We start from the raw sequence: 23775 nt of genomic DNA, 5'->3' as shown, positions 1-23775 counted from the left end.
CATTTCTAAAGTTCAGAAAAATATGAATATTAAGTCATAACAGTTTTACAGTAACATCAAAAATGTATGTAAAACACAAAAATTAATGTACATATTCCCTCTTTATAACAACTTTATTGAGATGTAATTTATATACCAAAAACCCTGCACATTTAATGTATACAATTTGATGGGTTTGGGCATATGCATACACCATGCTACTATGACCATATACAATTTCTTTCTGTATTTGATTCTCCAGCTCCAGATAAAAGTACCTCAAAATAAAATTCATAGTAGTTTTGATTAGCTAAAACATATTTTCAGGGGAACCAAGAAGACTAGTACTTCTCCATAACATAATTTCAAATGTATTTTCATTGTTCATTAAGGGTTCTCCTGAACCAGAGATCAGTTATACCTTGTATTAAAATTTTTTTTAATCTTTCTTTTGAAGCCTCCTGATAGTACTACTATAAAACCAAATGAAAAGATGCTTTTGAAGTACTTAGTTTTTTCAAAAGAAAAAGTTACACTATTGTTAACATAGAAAATGGAAATTCTTTGGAATAAAAGCATTATTAGCTTTACGAAATTTTACTTCCATTTGGGCCAGTCACCTCTCCTCAGTTACCTCAGTTGTAACCAGGGATAATTCCTGTTACCCAGACAGACTTGTTTGTGAGGATGGGAGAGCTAATAGGTATGATCATCTCAGCAGCTAAAATTAGGGCTGATATCCCTCTCTTGTCTATACTGTAGTATGAATCTCTTAAGGGAACTGTGATGTCTTGAGGCATAAAGAGATGAAGATAAGTCAATGGGTTGTATCTACATAAAATACAATGACATGCAATATCTAGATATTACACCCAGAGCTTTCTTTTAGTCCCCAGCCTAAAGGGGAGATTCCTCAATGTCCAAGCAGCTCTAATCTGGGGCTGGTATTGCTCTCTCTAAAATTGGAAGCCCAGGACAGCAGGGTTTGTCCCTGTGGCTGTATCCCTATAGACATAGAGGGCATCTGCTTTGACTCCCTTTGTTATTTTCCCTCAAGGCAGAAATGGCAGGCCCTTGATGACATAACTGTACATCAGGATGCACAGAGCAAGTTTCTCTCTGTTCTCCACTAGAACCATAAAGAACAAGCTGGCAATGATTTCTGACCAATAGGAATATGACTCACAAGGAGTTTCAAACATTGTGTGTTTCTCTCACTACAACATGTAGCATATATTCTGGAAGAAGGCACTCTGATCTTGGGGTAACACACCTAATAAACAGTAGTCACTGAACATCAGAACCATCAGCTCCCCAGGAGAAACCATTAATGAGAGTGTCTGGATGCTTTTAGGCCCCAAATGGATGATTTCCCTGAGGACCTTCATATCTAACCGTGATAAAGGAAAAACACAGTGAGTGTGCTGACCCCTGCTAAAGGAACAAAATATCTTCAGGCACTGCATGAAGCTGAAATCTGGAAAACACAGCCTCTCTGGAAACACCTAACTCCTAGCATAGGCAAGGAGACCATGTCTACAAGGGGAGGGATGGGGGCAACCATCTAGATCTCTCTATTCCAATCCCATAGCACCCATTCATCCCAGTGTGAAATCTCTTCAGCAGAGCAGAAACACACAATGAGGCAGAGACAGACCGAACCAGCCCAGAGACCTAAAAGTGAAAGTCTTCAATGATCTCAAGGCAGTAAAATGAAGCCCTTCGGAAGAAAACCCAAGTGCCATTTCTCCCCACCCTCATTCATGCCTTACTCCCCTGTAAAATGGTTCCAACTCTCCAGAAAAAGGGAACTGATTAACACACAGTATACTTGGTCTCTTTGCACTATTGCCCAAACATAGAAACATAAACATACGTAAGAAAACTGTATCCTTCTGCTACTGGAAAAACAAGAGCTTTAGTGGTAAATTTTGCTCCAAAATCTCTTCCGATGATCTTTGGTTTTGGGTGTTTCTGTCAGACTAAATATTTACTGCTTAAACAAACATAATATGAACTACCAACTAGCATTTACCAGACACACATTCAACACTCCTTATCCTCTTTCCTTGTTTTATTTTTATTTCATGATGATTATTATTTTTAAAGACAGGATCTCACTCTGCTGCTCAGGTTGGAGTGCAGTGGTGCACTCATAGTTTGCTGTAACCTCAAACTCCTGGGCTCAAGTGATCCTTTCACCTCAGCCTCCCCAGTAGCTAGGACTACAGGCATATGCCAGCACATCCTGATTTTGTTTTTGGTAGAGATGGGGTCCTACTATGTTGCCCAGGCTGGTCTCAAACTCCTGGCCTCAAACAATCCTCCCATATCAGCCTCCCAAAGTGCTAAGAATACAGGAGTGAGCCACCATGCCTGGCCCCTGATTTATTTTTATCTATAGTCTTTAATCACATTTTAGTATATTATATATTTGTATTTATTGTCTATTTCCTTCCAAAGCCTCACTAGACTGTCCCCTCCCTGAGAACTGAGACTTTGTTTTGTTCACTGCCTGAAACAGTGCCTAACATTGTCAGCATTCTATCCATTGACCAAAGACTGAATGAAGACATTCACGCTGTAGATTACTTATAGTAAACACTACTTTCTAATTTTTACAGACTAAATGATTCTATTGCTTAAGCACTTGGCTGATAGAAACTGCATCTCTATTTTTTACTATAGGACCTGAAGAGATAGGTCTTCAAATCAAAGTGACCCCCTTCCTGCCTGAGGAACACAGCAAGACATCAAGGCTCTCCTGCCCCAGCAGTGCCATGGTCCAGACAGTTTATTAAGACATCAGCCTTGCTTGCCTGAGGCTAGTCCTTCTGCTACATCTGGAAAGAAAGGTGAAGCAAGCTTGCCCTTGGATCAGAAAAAAGGAAAAAGCAGGGTGAAAAAACTGTCCAACTGTACCTTAGAAGGGTAATTTCAAACCTTGGTTTCACCAACTAAGGTACAACCATCAACCTAAATGATAAACCCCTCCCTTGGCCATCTTCAGCAATTCCACATCTATCGGGTGCATTTTTTATTTAGAGACAGGCTTTCACCCAGGCTGGAATGCAATGGCGCGATCTAGGCTCACTGCAACCTCTGCATCCCAGGCTCAAACGATCCACCCACCTCAGCCTCCCAAGTAGCTGAGACTACAGGCATGCACCACTATGCCTGGCTAATTTTTTTTATTTTTGTAGAGACAGGGTTTCACTATAATGGCCAGGCTGGTCTCCACCTCCTGGGCTCAAGTGATCCACCTACCTCAGCCTCCCAAAATGCTGGGATTACAGGCATGAGCCATGGTTCCCCTCCACCATCAGGTAAGTCGAGATATCCTTCACTGGAAGAACCTCCACTCCCTGCAGTTCCTCTAGATTTATCATCTGCATCAGGACTTATGTCTCTTTTGCTCAGGCCTGCAGATTCATGAGGGGCTTCAAATGTTGACTTTCTTTTTTTTTTCTTTTTTTTTGAGACAAGGTCTGGCTCTGTCACCCAGGCCAGAATGGCACGAGCTCAGCTCACTGTAACCTCTGCCTCGCAAGCTTAATCCTTCCACCTCAGCCCCCAGAGTAGCTGGGACCACACCCAGCTAATTTTTGTATATTTTGTATACATGGAGTTTCGCCATGTTGCCCAGGCTGGTCTCCAACCCCTGGATTCAACCGATCCACCAGCCTTGGCCTCCCAAAGTGCTGGGATTACAGGCATGCGCCACCCTGCCCGGATAAATGTTGACTCTTAATAAGAGCTCTAAACTGGGTTACAGCCTCTGTCCCTAAGATACACTGACAGCTTGGAAAGATGTTCACCACAACTTTAAATGTGTGTCCCATTTCTGGGCCACCCCAAGTCTAATACACTAGGAATTAAAATTTATAATAATCTTGTCAGTTGTGTAATCTTACATTGTATTGCATTTTGGTATGTTAATTTTTTATCAAATGTAAATATTTAAAGCATATCCCATTTTTGTTGTCCTGTGTTACACAGTCTTATAGTTAAATAGGCCTCAAAAGAATGGAAGTGGCTCAGATCCTCTCAACTTCTAAGAGACCCTGATCTCTCTCATCCCATTGGCCCTTCTAATAGAGTTATTGGCATTCACATCCTATTTTCAGCCCAAATGTCAGTTCCTGAAGTACAAAGGCTGTGGCTGCTTCAGATGCTTGATGAATGACTGAAACTGCTCTCTGCCATTCTCATGGACACTGGAGAGTTAAGTTTGGTTAAATTGACGGCTTTTTCTTTTCAAAAAGAAAGAATACACATATACCTTTGTGTACACACAAGCTAGGAAACATCAAACTAATACATGGACAGCAAATAAAACCAGATCTAGCTCATGCCAGTTACAATGGTCTGTGAAGATAAAAAGATTTCTTCAGATTTACTTCTCAGCCAATTTGTGCTTTTCCTAGGGAGAAATTAAAAGTTTGTTAAATACCTATGTTTAGCCTTTTATTAATTTAGCCAGTGAAATTAAAGTACTGGTAGACTGTAATTAAATGAAGACATTTTGCACTTTGAATTAATGCTGCCATTGGAAATGTTGACATGTCTTAATAGTTGGTCTACATGTTACATTACCACCATCTACTGTTCATAATGGTCAATTTTTAAATAGTGACTTTTATTCTTATTTCCCTCAGTGAATCTTTTGTAAATTTAAATATCACATATACTTGTGACCACTAATTTCAATACGGGGCCCATGGTATCCAACATGGGTAGTATTTCCCAATTTGGGCTCCTTGGTACACTAATGCTAATAATAGTGTCCCGGGGGGTGGGGTAGGGGAGGGGAGAGGAGTTCGGTAGTGAAACATGTTTTGGAAATACTGCTTGCTACATCCAGGCTTAAAAAGTCACAATTTTACCCCAGCAAATTTAAGGATCTGAGGAGTTCTTCAGTAAAGAAACTGGTTCAATGTTGTGGTCCAAGCTTGTACAATCATGGAAATCTTTTTAGATATACCACCTATTAATATTTTTCAAGACATCAGAGTTTGGTGCTGTAGGGCTTAAGGTCAGAGGGTAGGAGCCTATTCCAAAAACTCATAGCTGCAAGTGTTTCATTCTATCAAATGTCAACAAGAAAACTAGACAATTTTACAACATAATTTCTGCTCATAACTTGCCACCAGGTTTACACTTTTCTTATGCTACCTTCAAGAAACATAGGATGGCAAGGTACCACTGTTGTCACTATCACTTCATAGCAGTTATTTCTGAAAGTGAAAAATCATCCCACCACTAGGCCTTAATAACAAGTTTACAGCAGTACTTCTCAAATGTTGCCAGCAAAACACCCCTGACAGTAAAGAAGGATAAATTCAAACCCCTGGAATGAGACTGCCAAAAACAGCACGTTTCTGAAATCTTGTATTTTATCTTAAAAATTCATGCAAGAAATAATGGCATGTTTGTGAAATGACAAATGTTCAGGGTTATCCACTGCAGTGGTATTTTTAATAAGAAAAGATTTAATATAACCCAAATGCACATGAACAGGAAAATAGTTAAATAAATTATATTACAACCATACCATGGAACATACTATTGAGTTTAAAAAAAAAAAAAAAGAATGGGGAAATGCTCTACACACTAACATGGAAATATCTCCAAGATATTGTGTCACATGAAAAAAGCAAAACAAAAAAAAATCCCCCCCCCCCAAAAAAAAACAGAAGTGTACAATATGCTAGCTTTTATCAGAAAGGGGAAAAATAAGAATCTGTATTCTTAAGTTGCTAATGTATGCATAAAGCAATTCTAAAAGGAACCAGAAGAAACTCTTAACAGTGGTTACCTTTCAGGGAAGAGGATGAGAACTCAGAAAAAGGGAGATAAGGATGAGGAGAAACTCAAAACTAGATCTTTTGATGTTTTTTGAGCCATGTGAATGCATAACCCATTAAAAATTAATTATAAAGTCAAAAATCATGCAAATGTTTTACTCTACTTCATAACATATTCAGATTTGTCTTAAGAGTTTAAGAAGCAGGGCATAGCTACTCTGGAGGCTGAGGAGGGAGGATCACTTGAGACCAGGAGTCTGAGACCAGGAGTTTAAGACCAGACTGGACAACACTGAGACTCTGTATAAAAAAAAATTGTTTTAATATATTTTTTAAAGGTTTTAAAAATTACCCATATATTTTCAGTATATAACAGTACATCTTAATCCATATTTAAACTCTGATTGGTAGGTTATCTGAGATATATAGGGTCTTGTGTGAAACATATGGGTTTAGGCCACTTAAAAGTTGCTTAAACATTTAGCCTTCATTCCATCTGGTAAACCAACATCGATAAAAAAAAAAATCTGGAATCTCTACTAAAAAATACTTGTTCAACAGTTTGGGATTTTTATCTACAGGCTTGGGTATTTTAGACCTGGCAATATTAACCCCAGGAAGGGTCCCAGGACTCATGCTCAAAATTAGTACTAACTTATTTTGGAAGTAACTACAGAGAAAATGCCACAACACTGAAATGACAACCCAAAATGGGGAGTGTCACAGAGTTATGAGCACTGGTTGGGAGGCAAGAAACCTCAAAGGCAAACCTTCTGCTTTAAAATGTAATGTAACTGGAATTAAAACTCTCCAAGTATTTTCAAAATATTTTTTAAAGCTTGGTGATTATTTTTAAAATTAAGCAGTCTGGCTTAAGCCAAACAATTTTCTACTACATTTCCCAAATTTTAAAGAAGTAGGCTTCATTTGGTTATACTAATTTTTTTTTGGAGGCGGGTCTCACTCTGTCACCTAGGATGGGATGCATTGGTGTAATTCTAGTTCACTGCAGCCTTAACCACCTCAGGCTACGGCAATCCTCCTACCTCAGCCTCCCGAGTAGCTGGGACAGACTACAGGCATGTGCCACCATGCCCACTAATTTTTTATCATTATTTGTAAAGACAGAGTCTCCCAGTGTTGCCCAGTCTGGTCTGGAATTTCTGGGTTCAAGTGATCCTCCTGCCTCAGTCTTCCAAATTGTTGGGATTATAGGCATGAGCCACCATGCCTGACCTTATTATACTTTCATAGAACTTTTAATAGAATGCTTTCTATATATGTGGAAAATATATGGCATTTTTATATGGTCTAATAAATAGATAAAATATAACTCAAATATAACTGATGAAACAAGCAAATGCAATATGATTAGTGTCAATAAAATGTACTAAAGGTTCCTGCATTTTATTCCAGAAAAGTTATTCTAGGTGTAAGTTTTATGTCCTTGTCTACCTCCTAAGAATGATTTAATAAACCAACAGTGTCATAAAAGTCTCCTACATTCTTTCAAATTGAAATTTTATTTCTAGGTATAAATGAGGCCAGAATTAAAAAGACAAACAGCATGAACAGATGAACCGTGCAGCACGACCAGCAGGGAGTCATTTGTTACTGCTTTCTTTGATTCCGATCCCGTCTCAGAAGGCTGTTCTCTGTGGAATCCCTTCAGAGAAACAAACAGGCAGTGGAGACCGCAAGGACTTAAAACTACTGCAATCTCCTGATGATCTGTTGGATATTCATAAGTGGCAAAATGATTCCACCTTTAGGTTTTATTTCAGTTGTAATAAAGAATTATGAATAATTGATCACTGGGTAATAAATTATTCAGGTAGGCACACAGTTTCCAAGGAATCCTGGAGTGAGTCTGGTTAATGGCAAAGCAGGAGCTTGAGGCAGCTGCTGAGGGGACACCCCCACATTAACCTCATGCTGCAGAGGCATGAGTCGTTAGTGCCTCTCAGTGTGGGCGTTTCAATAGAGGCCATATGAATGCCTTTTGAATTTTTTTATTTTTTGGACTGAAACACCTGTTTTATTTTCCCAATCTAAACAAAATTTCCTTGATGTTAAGTGTTGTCACAAGCAACAATTGTTTTTTTAAATTGTTTTTGTCAGTTATAACATGTAGTTAAAAGTATTCATAGATATATAGTTTAAAAAACAAAAAAAATCCTCAGAAGGTCTCTACTTTTAGAAAATGCAGTTTGAACAGTATCTGGCAAATTTGGAGGATCATGTATTATTGTTATAAATAAGGCAATATAGGAAATAAAAACACAAAACTGACATCTTGGTTCTGCATCAGTTTATCTGACAAACTCTTGAAATAGATAGTTTAGTAGAAAATATACCTTTTACAACGTTGAGTAACATATATGGGCTAAAGTGGGCTTAACATGCCACTGATGGACACACAAATTAAGCCATTTGTGTGACATAAGTACATGTACCAATTAAAGAAATGACATATAATGTTTTAAATTGTCATCTAAAAGCAAGAAGAGTCCCAAAATAAATGATGTGTAGAGTGACGATAAAAGTGGGCTGTGTTAGGATAAAACTTTCATTCTTAAACTGCATACCAGTAGGACATATACCACCTAACTACTGCTGGTTCACAGGACTAGCAACCATCAATCGTCTCCTTGCTAATTGGTATAAAAACTGCACAGAAATATGTATCTGAAATTGGGTCTCTAAATTTGTCTCTAGATTCCACATAGAACATAATCATGCTGAGTCCATACCATGAGGTCGATTTGTTATTTTATATGGATTTATGCCCTTAATCTACATGGAATGTATAACCAGAGAAAATTTAAAATGTGTTTTAGAACCAAAATACTAAACTAACAAAACTTTTAGCTAACTACAGCCAAAAAACAATCATTGTTATTGTATGTACTATTAATTAGAAAACGCTATGCTAGTTCAAGCCTTAGGTTCAGGAAGTCAAAATGGACACCAAGTCCCCTGTAGGCAAAGCAAGTCAGCAGGCAGCTATCCTCCTTACAGTGCTTCAGTACACAGCTGCCAGCGTCTCAATGCAAGAGCTCAGAGGAGAAGCTGTGAGGTCAGGAGGGCTCTACTCCTCAGGCTGAAGTGACATGTAAATGATGCATCATTCCACTCAGAAGTTACTAGCCAGGACACACAAAAAAAGAAATGGTAGACAAGAGGCAGGACTAACTTGCAGCTCCCAATTGGACAGAGCAGTGCATGGAGACTCACATAGAGAACTTTTGCTCCAACAACTACCACAGGAACATACCAGGAAAGCCGAGAGGATCCACAGATCCTTTGAAGGAAGCGGATTGCTGCTGCAGGCACCTGGAGACAGCCAAAACACTGTGAGTGCCCAAAGTGTGAAAGAGGGATCGTCTGCCCCCAAACACACATCCTCACTGGGGAACCTGAAGGTCCAGATCACAGAAGAAGGATCTGACCTTACCTGGAGCTGAGACAAATTTAGAGAGCCAAGTGAAATACAGGTGTAGAAGCAGCAGCAGGAAGAGCCCTGTGGGCACTCTTGCTCCCCAGGGAAGCCGTTTCTGACTTTGTCTCACAGGGGTCCTTGGGGAGGGCTGCCAGAGGAACTGGGAAAAGACCACAGGGAGAAGGAAACTTCCAGCTGTACTTTGTAACCATTTTGACCAAACGCAATTTCCTGGACAGAACCTGGGGGAGCGGGTGAATAAGGAGTGCAAACACAGCACAGAAGCTGCGGCAGGTGCGGAAACAGAGTACCTGAAAGTCCTGCTTGCTTTCTCAGTGGGGAGGCTGGTAGCCTGGGGAAAGTTCCCAGCCCTGTTCACCCGCTGCCTGGAAATAAACTCAGTGCTATTGAGAGGGCATGGTAGAAGTAAGACTGGCCTTTTGGGATACGTGGAAACTGCATGAGGCCTTTAATTACCGGTTTTCTCCCACTTCCCTGGTGACCTTAATGACGCAGCAGAGGCAGCCATAATACCCCTGGAAACATAATCCCACTGGCCTGAAAACCACACCCACATACCCCACAGCAGCCACAGCAAGCCCCACCCCAGAAGAGTCTGAGCTGAGACACACCTAACCTTGCTCCAACCTGATGGTCTTTCTCTACCTGCCCTGGTAGCTGAAGACAAACGACATAATCTCCTGGGAGCTCTATGGCTCCACCTACCACCTGATCCTTCCTATACTACCCCAGCTGATGCTCTCTTGAAAGCGCCACCTCCTGGCTGGAGGCCAACCAACACAAAACTAGCACACTAAAACTACAACCAAGGACTCTCACAGAGTCCACTTCACTCCCCTGCCACCTCCACTGCAGCAGGTGCTGGTATACATGGCTGAGAGACTGAAGATGGTTCACATCACAGGATGCTGTGCAGACACTCCACACTAGCAGTCCAGAGCCCAGTAGCTCTGCTGGGTGGTTAGATCCAGAAGACAAATAACCACTGCAGTTCAGCTCTCAGGAAACCACATCCCTAGGGGAAAGGAGAGAGCACCATATCAAGGGAGCACCCCCATGAGACAAAAGAATCTGAATGGCAGCCTTTGAGCCCCAGATCATTTCTCTAACATAGTCTACTCAAAGGAGAAGGAACCAGAAAAACAATCCTGGTAACATGAGAAAACAAGTTAACACCCCCAAAAGATCACACTAACTCATCAGAAATGGATCTGAACCAAGAAGAAATCTCTGAATTGCCAGAAAAAGAATTCAGGAGGTCAATTATTAAGCTAATCAAGAAAGCACCAGAGAAAGGTGAAGTCTAACTTAATGAAATCAAAAAAATGATACAAGATATGAAAAGAAGAAACTTCGGTGGAATAGAATACATAAAAAGCGATAACTTCTGGAAATGAAGGACACACTTAGAGACGTGCAAAATGCACTGAAAAGTCTCAGCAATAGAATCAACAAGTAGAGGAAAAAACTTCAGACCTTGAAAACAAGACTTTCAAATTAATCCAATCTGAAAAAGACAAAGAAAAAAGAATTTTTAAATAAAGCCTCCAAGAGGTTTGAGACTATGCTAAACAACCAAACCAAAGAATAACTGGTTTTTCCAAGAAAGAAGAGAAATCTAGAAGTTTAGAAAACACACTTGAGAGGATAATCAAGGAAAACTTCCCTAGCCTTGCTAGAGATCTAGGCATCCAAATACGAGAAGCTCAAAGAACACCTGGGTAATTCATTGCAAGAAGATCATTGCCTAGGCACACACTCATGAGGTTGTCTCAAGTCAAGATGAAGGAAACTATCTTAAGAGCTGTGAGAAATACCTAATGTAAATGACAAGATGATGGGTGCAGCAAACCAACATGGCAAATGTATATTTATGTAACAAACGTGCATGTTGTGCACACGTACCCTAGAACTTAAAGTATAATTAAGAGAAAAAAAGAATCACTCTATTGGAAACCAGATATATATTCTGATTAAGGGAGGGAAAAAAGAGCTGTGAGGCAAAAGCATCAAGTAACCTATGAAGGAAAACCTATCATATTAACAGCAGATTTCTCAGCAGACACCCTACAAGCTAGACAGGACTGGGACCCTATCTTTAGCCTCCTAAAACAAAATTATTATCAGCCAGGAATTTTGTATTCAGCGAAACTAAGCTTCTTAAGCGAAAAAAAAGATACAGTCTTTTTCAAACAAACAAATACTGAGAGAATTCACCACTACCAAGCCAGCACTATAAGAACTGCTAAAAGGAGATCTATATCTTGAAAACACATTTTCACAATACATCAAAATAGAACCTCGTTAAAGCATAAATCTCACAGGACCGATAAAACGAAAACAATGAAAAAATAAAAAGGTATTCAGGCAACAAACAGCACAATGAATAGAATAATATGTATCTCAATACTAATGTTGAATGTAAATAACATAAATGCTCTACTTAAAAGATACAGAATGGCAGAATGAAAAAGAATTCACCAACCATCTGCTGTTCTCAGGAGACTTACCTCACACATAAGGACTCATGTAAACTTAAGGTAAAGCGGTGGGAAAAGATATTCCATGCAAATGGACACCAAAAGCAATGAGTAGCTATTCTTATATCAGACAAAACAAACCTTAAAACAACAGCAGTTTAAAAAGACAAAGAGGGACATTATACAATTATTTAAAAAAAAAAAAAAAAACTTGTCTAAAAGGAAAATATCACACTCCTAAATATATATGCACCCAACACTGGAGCTCCCAAATTTACAAAACAATTACTACTAGACCTGAGAAATGAGATAGACAGCAACACAATAATAGTGGGGGATTTCAACACTCCACTGACAGCAACAGACAGGTCAGCAAGATAAAAACTTAATAAAGCCACATGACGTACTACCCAATAACTATGGAATATACATTCTATGCATAAGCACCTGTAACATTCATTCTCCAGGACAGACCATATGATAAGCCATAGAACAAGTCTTAATAAATTTTAAAAAATTGAAATTATATCAAGTACTCTCTCAGATCACAGTGGAATACAATTGAAAATCCACTCCAAAAGGAACTCTCGAAACCATGGAAATACATTGAAATTAAATAACCTGCTCCTGAATGAGCATTGGGTCAACAATAAAATCAAGATGGAAATTTAAAAATTATTTGAACTATAATAGTGACAAAACCTATCAAAACCTCGGAGATACAGCAAAGGCAGTGGTAGAGGAAAATTCATAGACTTAAATGCCCACATCAAAAAGTCTAAAAGGGCACAAATAGACAATTGTCGATTTTAGATCTTTCCCGTTTTCTCCTGCGGGCATTTAGTGCTATAAATTTCCCTCTAAACACTGCCCTAGCTATGTCCCAGAGATTCTGGTATGCTGTATCTTTGTTCTCATTGGTTTCAAAGAACTTATTTCTGCCTTAATTTGTTATTTACTCAGTAGTCATTCAGGAGCAGGTTGTTCAGTTTCCACCTAATAGAGTGGTTTTTAGTGAGTTTCTTAGTCCTGAGTTCGAATTTGATTGCACTGTGGTCTAAGAGAGCATTTGTTATTATTTCTGTTCTTTTGCATTTGCTGAGGAGTGTTTTACTTCCAATTATGTTGTCAAATTTAGAATAAGTGCTATGTGGTGCTGAGAAAAATGTATATTCTGTTGATTTGGGGTGGAGAGTTCTACAGATGTCTATTAGGTCCACTTGGTCCAGAAATGAGTTCAAGTCCTGAATATCCTTGTTAATTTTCTGTCTTGTTGATCTGTCTAATATTGACAGTGGGGCATCAAAGTCTCCCACAATTTTTGTGTGGGATTCTAAGTCCCTTGGTAGGTCTCTAATAACTTGCTTTATGAATCTGGGTGCTCCTATATTGGGTGCATATATACCTAGGATAGTTATCTCTTCTCGTTGCATTGATTCCTTTACCATTATGTAATGCCCCTCTTTGCCTTTTCTAATCTTTGTTGGTTTAAAGTCTGTTTTATCTGAGACTAGGATTGTAACCCCCTGCTTTTTTTTTTTTCTTTCCTTTTGCTTGGTAAATATTTCTCCATCCCTTTGTTTTGAGCCTATGTTTGTCTTTGCACATGAGATAGGTCTCCTGAATACAGCACACCAGTGGGTCCTGACTCTATCCAGTTTGCCAGTCTGTGCCTTTTAATTGGGGCATTTAGCCCATTTACATTTGAGGTTAATATTGTTATGTGTGAATTTGATCCTGCCATCATGATGCTAGCTGGTTATTTTGTTCATTCATTGATGTAGTTTCTTCATAGTGTTGATGGTCTTTACATTTCGGTTTGTTTTTGCAGTGGCTGGTACTGGTTTCTCCTTTCCATATTTAGTGCTTCTTTCAGGAGCTCTTGTAAGGCAAAATCCCTCCATATTTGCTTGACTGTAAAAGGTTTCATTTCTCCTTCCCTTATGAAGCTTAGTTTGGCTGGATATGAAATTCTGGGTTGAAAATTCTTTTCTTTAAGAATGTTGAATATTGGCCCCCACTCTCTTCTGGCTTATAGGGTTTCTGCAGAGAGGTCTGTTGTTAGTCTGATGGGCTTCCCTTTCTGGGTAACCCAACCTTTCTCTCTGGCTGCCCTTCACATTTTTTCCTTCATTTCAACCTTGGTGAATCTGATGATTATGTGTCTTGGGGTTGGTCTTCTTGAATAGTATCTTTGTGGTGTTCTCTGTATTTCCTGAATTTGAATGTCGGCCTGCCTTGCTAGGTTGGGGAAGTTCTCCTGGATAATATCCTGAAGTGCGTATTCCAACTTGGTTCCATTCTCCCCGTCTTTTTCAGGGACATCAATCAAATGTAGATTTGGTCTTTCCACATAGTCCCATATTTCTTGGAGGCTTTGTTTGTTCCTTTTCATTCTTTTTTCTCTAATCTTGTCTTCACACTTTATTTCATTAAGTTGATCTTCAATCACTGATATCCTTTCTTCCGCTTGACTGATTCGACTATTGATACTTGTGTATGCTTCCTTCACGAAGTTCTCGCACTGTGTTTTTCAGCTCCATCAGGTCATTTATGTTCTTCTCTAAACTGGTTATTCTAGTTAGCAATTCCCCTAATCTTTTATCAAGGTTCTTAGCTTCTTTGCATTGGGTTAGAACATGCTCCTTTAGCTCGGAGGAGTCTGTTATTATCCACCTTCTGAAGCCTACTTCTGTCAATTCATCAAACTCATTCTCTGTCCAGTTGTGTTCCCTTGCTGGCGAGGAGTTGTGATCCTTTGGAGGAGAAGTGGCATTCTGGTTTTTGGAATTTTTCAGCCTTTCTGTACTGTTTTTCCCTCATCTTCGTGGATTTGCCTACCTTTGGTCTTTGCTGTTGGTGACCTCTGGATGAAGTTTTTGCATGGTCATCCTTTTTGTTGATGCTATTGCTTTCTGTTTGTTAGTTTTCCTTCTAACAGGTCCCTCTTCTGCAGGTCTCCTGGTAATTTCTGGGGGTCATTCCAGACCCTGTTTGCCTGGGTGTCACCAGTGGAGGCTGCAGAACAGCAAAGATTGCTGCCTGTTCCCTCCTCTGGAAGCTTCATCCCAGAGTGGCACCTGCCAGATGCCAGCCGGAGCTCTCCTGTATGAGATGTCTGTCGACCCCTGCTGGGAGGTGTCTCCCCATCAGGAGTCATGGGGGTCAGGGACCAACTTGAGGAGACAGTCTGTCCCTTAGCAGAGCTCAAACACTGTGCTGGGAGATCCACTGCTCTCTTCAGAGCCGGCAGGCAGGAACATTTAAGTCTGCTGAAGCTACACCCACAGTTGCCCCTTCCCCTAGGTGCTCAGTCCCAGAGAGATGGGAGTTTTATTTATAAGCCCCTGACTGAGGCTCCTGCCTTTCCTTCAGAGATGCCCTGCCCAGAGAGGAAGAATCTAGAGAGACAGTCTGGCTACAGTGGCTTTGTGGCGTTGCAGTGGGATCCACCCAGTTCGAACTTTCCTGGCAGCTTTGTTTACACTGTGAGGGGAAAACCACCTACTCAAGCCTCAGTAATGGTGAACACCCCTCCCCCTACCAAACTTAAGCATCCCAGGTCGACTTCAGACTGCTGTGCTGGCTGCGAGAATTTCAAGCCAGTGGATCTTAGCTTGCTGGGTTCTGTGGGGGTGGGATCCGCTGAGCAAGACCTCTTGGCTCGCTGGCTTCAGCCCCCTTTCCAGGGGAGTGAACAGTTTCATCACGCTGGCGTTCCAGGCACCACTGGGATATGGAAAACAAAACAAAACAAAACAAAACAAACCCTGCAGCTAGCTTGGTGTCTGCCCAAACAGCTGCCCAGTTTTGCGCTTGAAACCCAGGGCCTTTGTGGTGTAGGCACCCGACAGAATCTCCTGGTCTGCGGGTTGTGAAGACGGTGGGAGAGACTGAGCTGGAATGCACTGTTCCTCATGGCACAATCCCTCACAGCTTCCCTTGGCTAGGGCAGGAAGCTCCCCGACCCCTTGCACTTCCCGGGTGAGGCAACAGCCCACCCTCCTTCTGCTCGCCCTCCATGGGCTGCACCCACTGTCTAACCAGTCCCAGTGAGATGAACCAGGTACTCAGTTGGAAATGCAGAAGTCTTCTACACTGATCTCACTGGGAGACGCAGACCAGAGCTGTTGTTATTCAGCCATCTTGCCCTGGAATCACCTTTTGAATTCTTACAAAGTAGAAGTCTCCACTGAGTACTTCCAAGTACTCAATACTGAGTTCCTGTCCAAGTACAGTTATGAAATATTGAGCCCTTGCCTCTTCATCCATCATAACAGGCTATTATTACCAGCTGAACACAACTTTTGCTGCTGAAACTAAAAAACGGTCAAATTAAAAAATGCATACACAGATACACACCCTAAACACACACATACACACACATGCACGAGTATATATTTATGTATGTATACACACACACAAACACATACAGTGTTTTCATGGTTATGTGAGCTAGCAAAATAATGCCAAAATAAGCTTTATCTGGGGGAAATTATCTACTGTTGTCAGTTTTCAAAATCTTTTGAATATGTACTTACTCTCTGTAAGTTCAATAGTCAACTGCTTTAAAGCTTACTTAAAATGCAATTTCAGATATATGTCAGGTCCAATTCATATGGAACACGCAAATGTTTCTTTTTTTAAGTAATGTTAAACTGCCTTGCAACTCACATCTGTCATTAATCCTTCCTGTAATTTTGATTACTAAAGCAATTTTTAAAATAATAGAAACTACTCATTAGAGCTCAGTAATCTTTGCACCAAAATGTCTTTGAAATAGCAATATAAATTAAAAGCAGCTGATCACCAAATAGCAAATCCAATATCGTAAAAAGTGGATTGGCTGATATTATCCCCAAACTCACAGTGTATGCATTTGTATGAGCCTTATGAGATGAAAGACATAAGAAAAGAAGGAAGAGAGGAAATGTAGGGCTGTTGGGCCACAAATCTTCCTTGAATCTCCCCTGAAGGAAAGCAGCCATTGCTAAGTGATTAGATTTTAAAGGGTTTCTCAAAATTCAAACTAATAGGGAGGTGGAAACATCAACCAAAGTTTAATTAAAATGCATGTGGGAAAGACTGAGAAAATTGACACCCAAACACATTCTAATCAAAAATTCAATATTCCAAATTTTCCACTCTTAGAAAGTTGGAAACCTAGGACAATATTATCAACTACATTTTGAACTTCCTTCTTCACTTGCCCAATAAAGGTACCAAAAACAAAGCCTATAATTTTTCTCTGAGCTAAAAACAATAAAACTGGCTGGTATGAACCCAAGATTAAAAAGCAATACTCGGCTGAAACTGTCAAGTTTCATAATGATTATCATCAGTAACTGCAAATTCAGCCAGTTAAAAATCTTAAGGGTTTTCATATATCATGGTACAGGGTTTTTGCTTTTTCTAAACACAATTATTAAGGTACAATTGACATATAACACACTGCACATATTTTAAGTGTATAATTTGCCAAATTTTGATATATGTGTATACCCATGAGACATGACACCATCTCTACAATCATGATAATGAGCATATCCATCACCCCCATATGTTTCATCAGGCTCAGGGTTTGCTTTCTTAATAACTAAAACTTTGGGTGTTTTTTTTTTTTCCAAATAACTACCCAAATAAATACAGCACTACTATACTAATAAGTATGTTCTATAGCACGTCAAAGGTTCATAATTATTCATTCATGAGTAGCAGGTACTAGGGCTTATAAGAGTATCGGAGAAATAAAAAGTGTTCTCGTTAAACTATGGAATGGAAATTCAATTTCACAGCATTTTAAAGCAATAAAGGTCACACAATATTAACTGCTTATTTTTGATACTACATAACGTTATTTATACAATGCACAATTAGTGGAGTAAACTAACTACTTTTAGAACTCTGGTGCCAACAACGTTTATTTCCCACATAGATATACAAATTACTCTTAATTAAATTTACAAATTACTCTTTCCAAAAACCAAGCTTAGGAATAACTGACCAAGAACTATGAGTAACATGAGGGTTGTTTTTCTCTCAGGTTGACTTGTGAGTCATGCACATCACTCAAAGTGCACTATTTAAACATGGATGTCATGGCAACTAAACTTTTTTCCCCAGGAAAATCAGTTGAAGAGTAATAAATTGATCCAGAAACTAATTTAAACTTGAGGAATTTCCCCCTTCTCATTTCTTTTAAATTTAAGTCATGTAAGTATCTCATTTCAAGTTACTTAAAGGTAGATGATACCACAACTAAAATTTTCAGTTCAAAATAGGTATAAAGTTGGGTGCTGGCCAAAATTGCCCATATTACTCTTAAGAGATATTCATGCATCAAAAAGGAACCAGATCAGTTTAGAAGGAAAGGACTGAGCAAAACAGATGCCTCCCTCAACTGATCCAGTTAAAGTAAGCAGTGGTAAAAGGGAACTGCCTGCTGCCTGCCAGGAAGAGAGCAGGGCTGCTGGATGCACCAAAAGTTGTTGGGGGAAAAATTCTCCCAAAAAGGCTGCTTGTGTAGAAACAACAGCAAGAAGGGCTAGTTACAGATTATACTTGAGGGTGTCGTGCTTGTTTTGGGGTCAGGAAATTAGTTAGTTGACTGAATATTCTAATATTCACCAATCATTAAAAACTCTGGATTTGGTTATTGAGGTTCCTCTGGACTGTATTAAAAATCAGCTCACTTTTTATTATAATACATCTCAATGAAAAAAGCCCTTTTAGGTGAAGGAAAAAAACCCCAAGGTAGACTACAGCCATCAAATTTTGCTATTGCATTTTTTACACTCATTCTAAAATACTTTATTTATTGAATAATGAGATACAATAACTTAATAGGCTTAACACACAAATCTTGCACTTTAAAAATTTTAGGAAGTCAACAATGACTATGTAAAGGGATCAGCATATCCAATTACATTTATTATTATTATTATTATTTACTAGAATAGCTTAGATATTCCCCCGTTTCATACATTTAAATGAAGAATGCTATTCCATATTTCATGGGATATCATTCAGTGTTAGCCAAACCGTCAGCTTCCCTACACTCATAGCCACCAGAACAACATATGGGAAGAACAGAGTGGAATGATAAATTTAAATAAGTCTGAAAATCTAACAAGTATACTATTGTAATTTGAATATACTTTTACTGCTGACACTAATACAGCTGTAATATTTTAAATCACTTTTGTTTTCTTTCAAACAACAGTAATGTAAGAAAAAAGAATTCTTTTTAAGAAGAAATTTTGAGTATTGTTGCCTTCTTCCTAATTGTTGTCTTCTTCCTAAATGTTTCTTTGCAATTCAGTCTTAAAAGGAGGCTTTTTTGGTCCCTGCCCAAGCCAAAAAGAAACTGAGGGTTTCCCTGAAGCCTACTCATCCTAAAATATTTTATTAGTCATCTTTGATCTGTAAATATTAAAAACCAGATATAAAGAACATGGTTTCTTTTATGCTAACACATGCAGCAAAGCAGCCTCAGGAAAGTCATTTGCCTCAGAATACTGACTTCATTACCATGATTGAAACAAATCAAAGTAACTATGTGCCCTTGCATTTTCTTCTCCCCGTATCCATTCCATCTCCCAAACTCTAAATGTAACGCAGCCAGAAGCTCAGAGGCTTGACCTTATTGTGTGCAGAGAACTGGCAAAGCACAAAGTGAAGTTCAAATGTACTCTTTCTATATTTACTTAGAGGAACCTAAGCACAAGATTCTAAGAATCTGAACTGTTTTAAAAGAGATTTTAATATGCTTTCATGTTATACTTTCTCTTAAAAGATAAGCAGGAAGATATTTTTTAAACTGTGAGAAACTGAAAGAAACTGTGTTTTGAAGTCTGGCAGGGCAAAATAGAAAGAAATCATTAGTTTCCTCCAAATTGTTTTCATAACTCTCCACTGCGTAAACCACTGAATCCTATTAAATTAACTCAGCCCACTCAATAAACCCACTCTCCCTTCACAGACAGCCACTAGAGAGAACCCCTACACATAATATAGAAATAGTAGCTTTAATAAGAATACATAGATTGAGCTCAAAGTTGAACTCATTAAATCTATTGATGTTTTGCTTAAAATGACTCAAAACTGAAAGTAAAGATATGTTAAAATGATTAAATAAATCAGACAGAAATATCCACAAGTAGGTATTAGTAGGTGCAATGTATAAACATTAGCTTTGCTAAAGGCTATCAGCTATTAAATGGCAGAAATTACAGTCACAATCTGAATAACTGAAAGCGTATTTTTAATATTACAAAAACCCACACATTTTAGTCGGAATTATTATTCATGCTGGGCACGGTGGCTCACGCCTGTAATCCCAGCACTTTGGGAGGTCGAGGCAGGTAGATCATGAGGTTGGGATCACGAGACCAGCCTGGCCAAGATGGTGAAACCTCATCTCTACTAAAAATACAAAAATTAGCTGGATGTGGTGGTGCGTGCCTGTAATCCCAGCTATGTGGGAGGCTGAGGCAGGAGAATTGCTTGGACCCGGGAGGTGGAGGTTGCAGTGAGCTGAGATCACACCACTGCACTCCAGTCTGGCAACACAGCAAGACTCTGTCTCAAAAAAAAAAAAAAAAAAAAAAAAAAAAGAAGTTATTTTACTCTAATTACTACCAAGAAAGTGTAGCTATAACTCACAACTGACCCAAAAAGTGATTCCATTGAACGACACAGAATGCCTGTCACTTCTCAGTGACTGAAGCTTGGTTCCTTAGTTTTTCAGTTATGCTACTGACAGGAAGAAAATGCTGAAACAGTTGTCACATCAAATTGCTGAGGACGCTAAAAGGCACAATAGTCTTCTACTTTAAAGAAGGTACCAGAATCTAGATATCCAACAAGAGGCAGTTAAATGACATGAAAGCCATAGACTACTATGCAGGCATTAAAAATGATGCTTTTAAAGAGTATTTACTAACATGGGAAAATGCTTACATTTTCGTGCTTTAAAAAAGCATGAGATCGTATAAACACGGAACCCTATTCCATTTTAGTGCCTTTCACACTGAACACAACTGTGCTCCCATCCCTTTGCCTAGTACAAGGATCCTCAAAACACAGTCCTCTGAGAAGTAGTAACAACTGTTAGAAATGCAAATTGTCAGGCCCCGCCCACCAGATCTGCTGAATCAGAAACCTCTGGTGTAGAGGGAGCCCAGCAATCTGTTTTAATAAGCTCTCCAGACAATTCTGATGCCAATAAATTGTGAAAAACACTGGCTACTTCTTAGTAATTCTTCGGATTTCAGCTGACAGTTCTCAGGGAAGTCTTGCCTCACCAAACCTCCCATCCTGCAAGCATAGATGAGTTTATCGTACCTCACAAGAACCAAGATTTTTCTTTCACAAGCTATTGCAGCTATAATCATTTACGATTATGGAAGCAGAGTTTTTACCTCCAGACCAGATATTTCAAGTCTAGTGACACATATGAATCACCTGGAAGTTCTCAAAAATCCTTGGCCATACCCCAGGCCAAACAGAATTCACTGGAGTATGACTCAAGCATCTGTACTTTTTAAATACTGTGATTCCACCGTTTGGTCAAGGTTAAGAACCACGGTACCAGACTCAAGCTCCAGATGACCAGTAAACGGTGACCAGTATTTGTTGAATGAATATGTGGGGTTTGTTTTGTTTCAGTCTTACCTATGATACAAAATTCCAAATGCACAGAAAGGGTTCAGTAAAAAGTGAAGTCTCCTTCTCTTCCTGTCTCCCATCTCTGAGGCAATGACTGGGACCAATGTCATGTTTCCTTAAAAGACTGAATATTTGTCAATGCATACAGAAAAGACCACAAGTTGGAGGCAGGATTATAGATTATTTTACTGCTTCTTTATGCACACCTGAACTTTTTGTAAAACGTATACACATTCCTTTCAATATTGGGAAAGGAGGTACCCTAAGAATAATTGTATGGGTATGCATCCAGAGCTATTTAGTAGATAAACACTGGGTCTCAGGGCTCCCACAGCAACAGCCACTTAGAATGTACATACAGCTGCTGTTCCATTTTGTCAAGTTCAAAGAAGAGACCCTTTACCTGGTTTAAGCGAGTAATTGCCCAATTATTCTGCCTGCTTATTTTGGTTATATTTTCACTTCTGATTAGATATACAGCTTCTCCAGAACATCTACCAGAAAATGGTGGGAGGGCGCACAAAAGGAGGAGGTACTATTCATCCCAGGAACCAGATTAATAAGTGGCATCATGGTTTATAGACCTACCTTGTCTTGATTTAGTTAGTATAAGCTCCTCTCCAAGACTGACCATCTCTGGGTATATGAATATGAAAAGCTGAGGCCTGCACCCCAGGGTGGTGACTCAACTATGGTTCAGTTCTTTAAAGACCCTGGGCCCTTTTGACTCCATGCCAGTTGGTGATTCTATCTCAATACAGTAATTTGGAATAGGGCTGCAGGTCTGAGATTTCTGTAAGTAGAAACTGGAGTAGGGAGAGCTTTACAACAATGGACCCAGACTGTTTTGGCTTTGGGGATTTTTTTCAATTATCTTTTTCTTACTTTCTACCTCCCTTACTCTTATGGTCTAAGACCACTCCCCTCTGTTAGTATGACTCATTCTAGCATCAACTCTTGGCCCCCTCTCCTTCATTTTGTTTCCATAGCTGGGTGGAAAATCAGCTTGCTAGGACTTCTAAAAATCTGCTTTAATATGAACCCAAGAGCTCTCTGAGGAGGCAAGAGCTTGGACTTGAGGGACATTTTTTTAAGGACTTGTAGGCCTTTTCCTATTTAATTCCTGATCATCATCTTAGGCAGACATATGAGATAGAGGGGGGAAAAAATGCCTTCTGTAGAGATAGAACATTTCCATGTTTACCATTTTTCCCATATTTAGGCAAAGACCAAGGTGTAGGATCACAGTTAAGGGGAAAAATGTTTGGATATGTACATGGATAGGACCAAGGGGGAAAATACTCATAAATTAGATAGTACATAGAAACAAGTAAGATAATTACCATATTCAGCTAGGAAGGGAGTTAGGCAGTGGCCACTCCAACATCTCCAAGTGCAACCTGCCACACAGATATTTAAGCATTGTCTTGTGCTGTATACTAGTTGTTTTGTGTGTACTGATTTAGTCTTCCAGACTGGAAGCACCTGAGGGCCAGGCCTTATCGCCTACTGCCTCAGTTTCCTCTCTCGTGCTGAGTCCAAAGCAAAGGTTTAATATTTAAATTGTATTAAATACTTAATAGTTGACAGATTAAAACAGACTATAGCAGAAAACCAGCTCTGCATAGTAAGATCACTGTATCTTAAATGCGATACATTTTTAAAAAATCATTATCACAAACATTCTATGCCAATAAGATGAATGTTGAAATTCATTGCAGCTGTGGCCATGATTAATTACAAGTTTAATCACGTATTTTAGGGTAAACCTATTTCCTTAACATCTCTTTTCTATTAAATTACCTGCACTATGCTAATGTTAAGGGCCAAAATAGTTTCTTGGCTGATCAAATCTTTTGGGTTTGATTTTTTGAAAAGATACTTTGACAACTTAACAAAACTACAAAATAAAATGAATAAGAACTAGCACAATCTTTTTAGGACTATGACAACATAATTAGACCAGAGTGTCTATAATTATGAAAGAAAATATTCTCAAATATTGTTTTATGACTTTCACGATGCATAATAAAGGAAAAACCTCTATCCCATTCACTACGCATTTTAACAGTTTAATTTCATTCTACTGTTATAATGAAAAAAGGGATGCCCGACATTTATGCCAGAAAGAAAACTCTACAAACATGCATCAAGCAAGTGAAATGTCTGTAGCTTTTATTTTAATCTCACAGCTAATTCAGAAAGTCAATAAAAATGTAAAGGAATATAGTATTTACATTGTAATTACAGGTCATCCCATATGCAAAATGTCAATGGTGGAGTGATGCCCCCAGGTGGCAAAATGATAAATTGCAATACTTTGATTGAAAAGTACTATGTACATATAGCTCTTCCATTTTGTCAAGTTCTGATTAAA

General features: G+C 39.1%; 1 protein-coding gene across 31 annotated transcripts in view; it reads right to left on the bottom strand.

The window, feature by feature from the left end:
* Positions 1-23775, bottom strand: part of LOC105490389 (NIMA related kinase 11) — a 310323-nt gene that overhangs the window by 279693 nt on the left and 6855 nt on the right. The window contains exon 1 of one of the 31 annotated variants that reach the window (XM_071090909.1): positions 9861-9945. The exons of 29 other annotated variants lie outside the window; for them this stretch is intronic. The gene's annotated coding sequence lies outside the window, so the exon portion shown is untranslated. Of the gene's footprint in view, positions 1-9539; positions 9681-9860; positions 9946-23775 lie in introns of those variants that run through there. One more of the 31 variants, XM_071090908.1, reaches the window with a different exon arrangement.

Source organism: Macaca nemestrina, chromosome 2 (genome assembly GCF_043159975.1).
Source record: "Macaca nemestrina isolate mMacNem1 chromosome 2, mMacNem.hap1, whole genome shotgun sequence".
Taxonomy (NCBI): domain Eukaryota; kingdom Metazoa; phylum Chordata; class Mammalia; order Primates; family Cercopithecidae; genus Macaca; species Macaca nemestrina.
The sequence above is the reverse complement of the archived record's forward strand: the minus strand, read 5'-3'. Positions and strand labels throughout refer to the sequence as shown.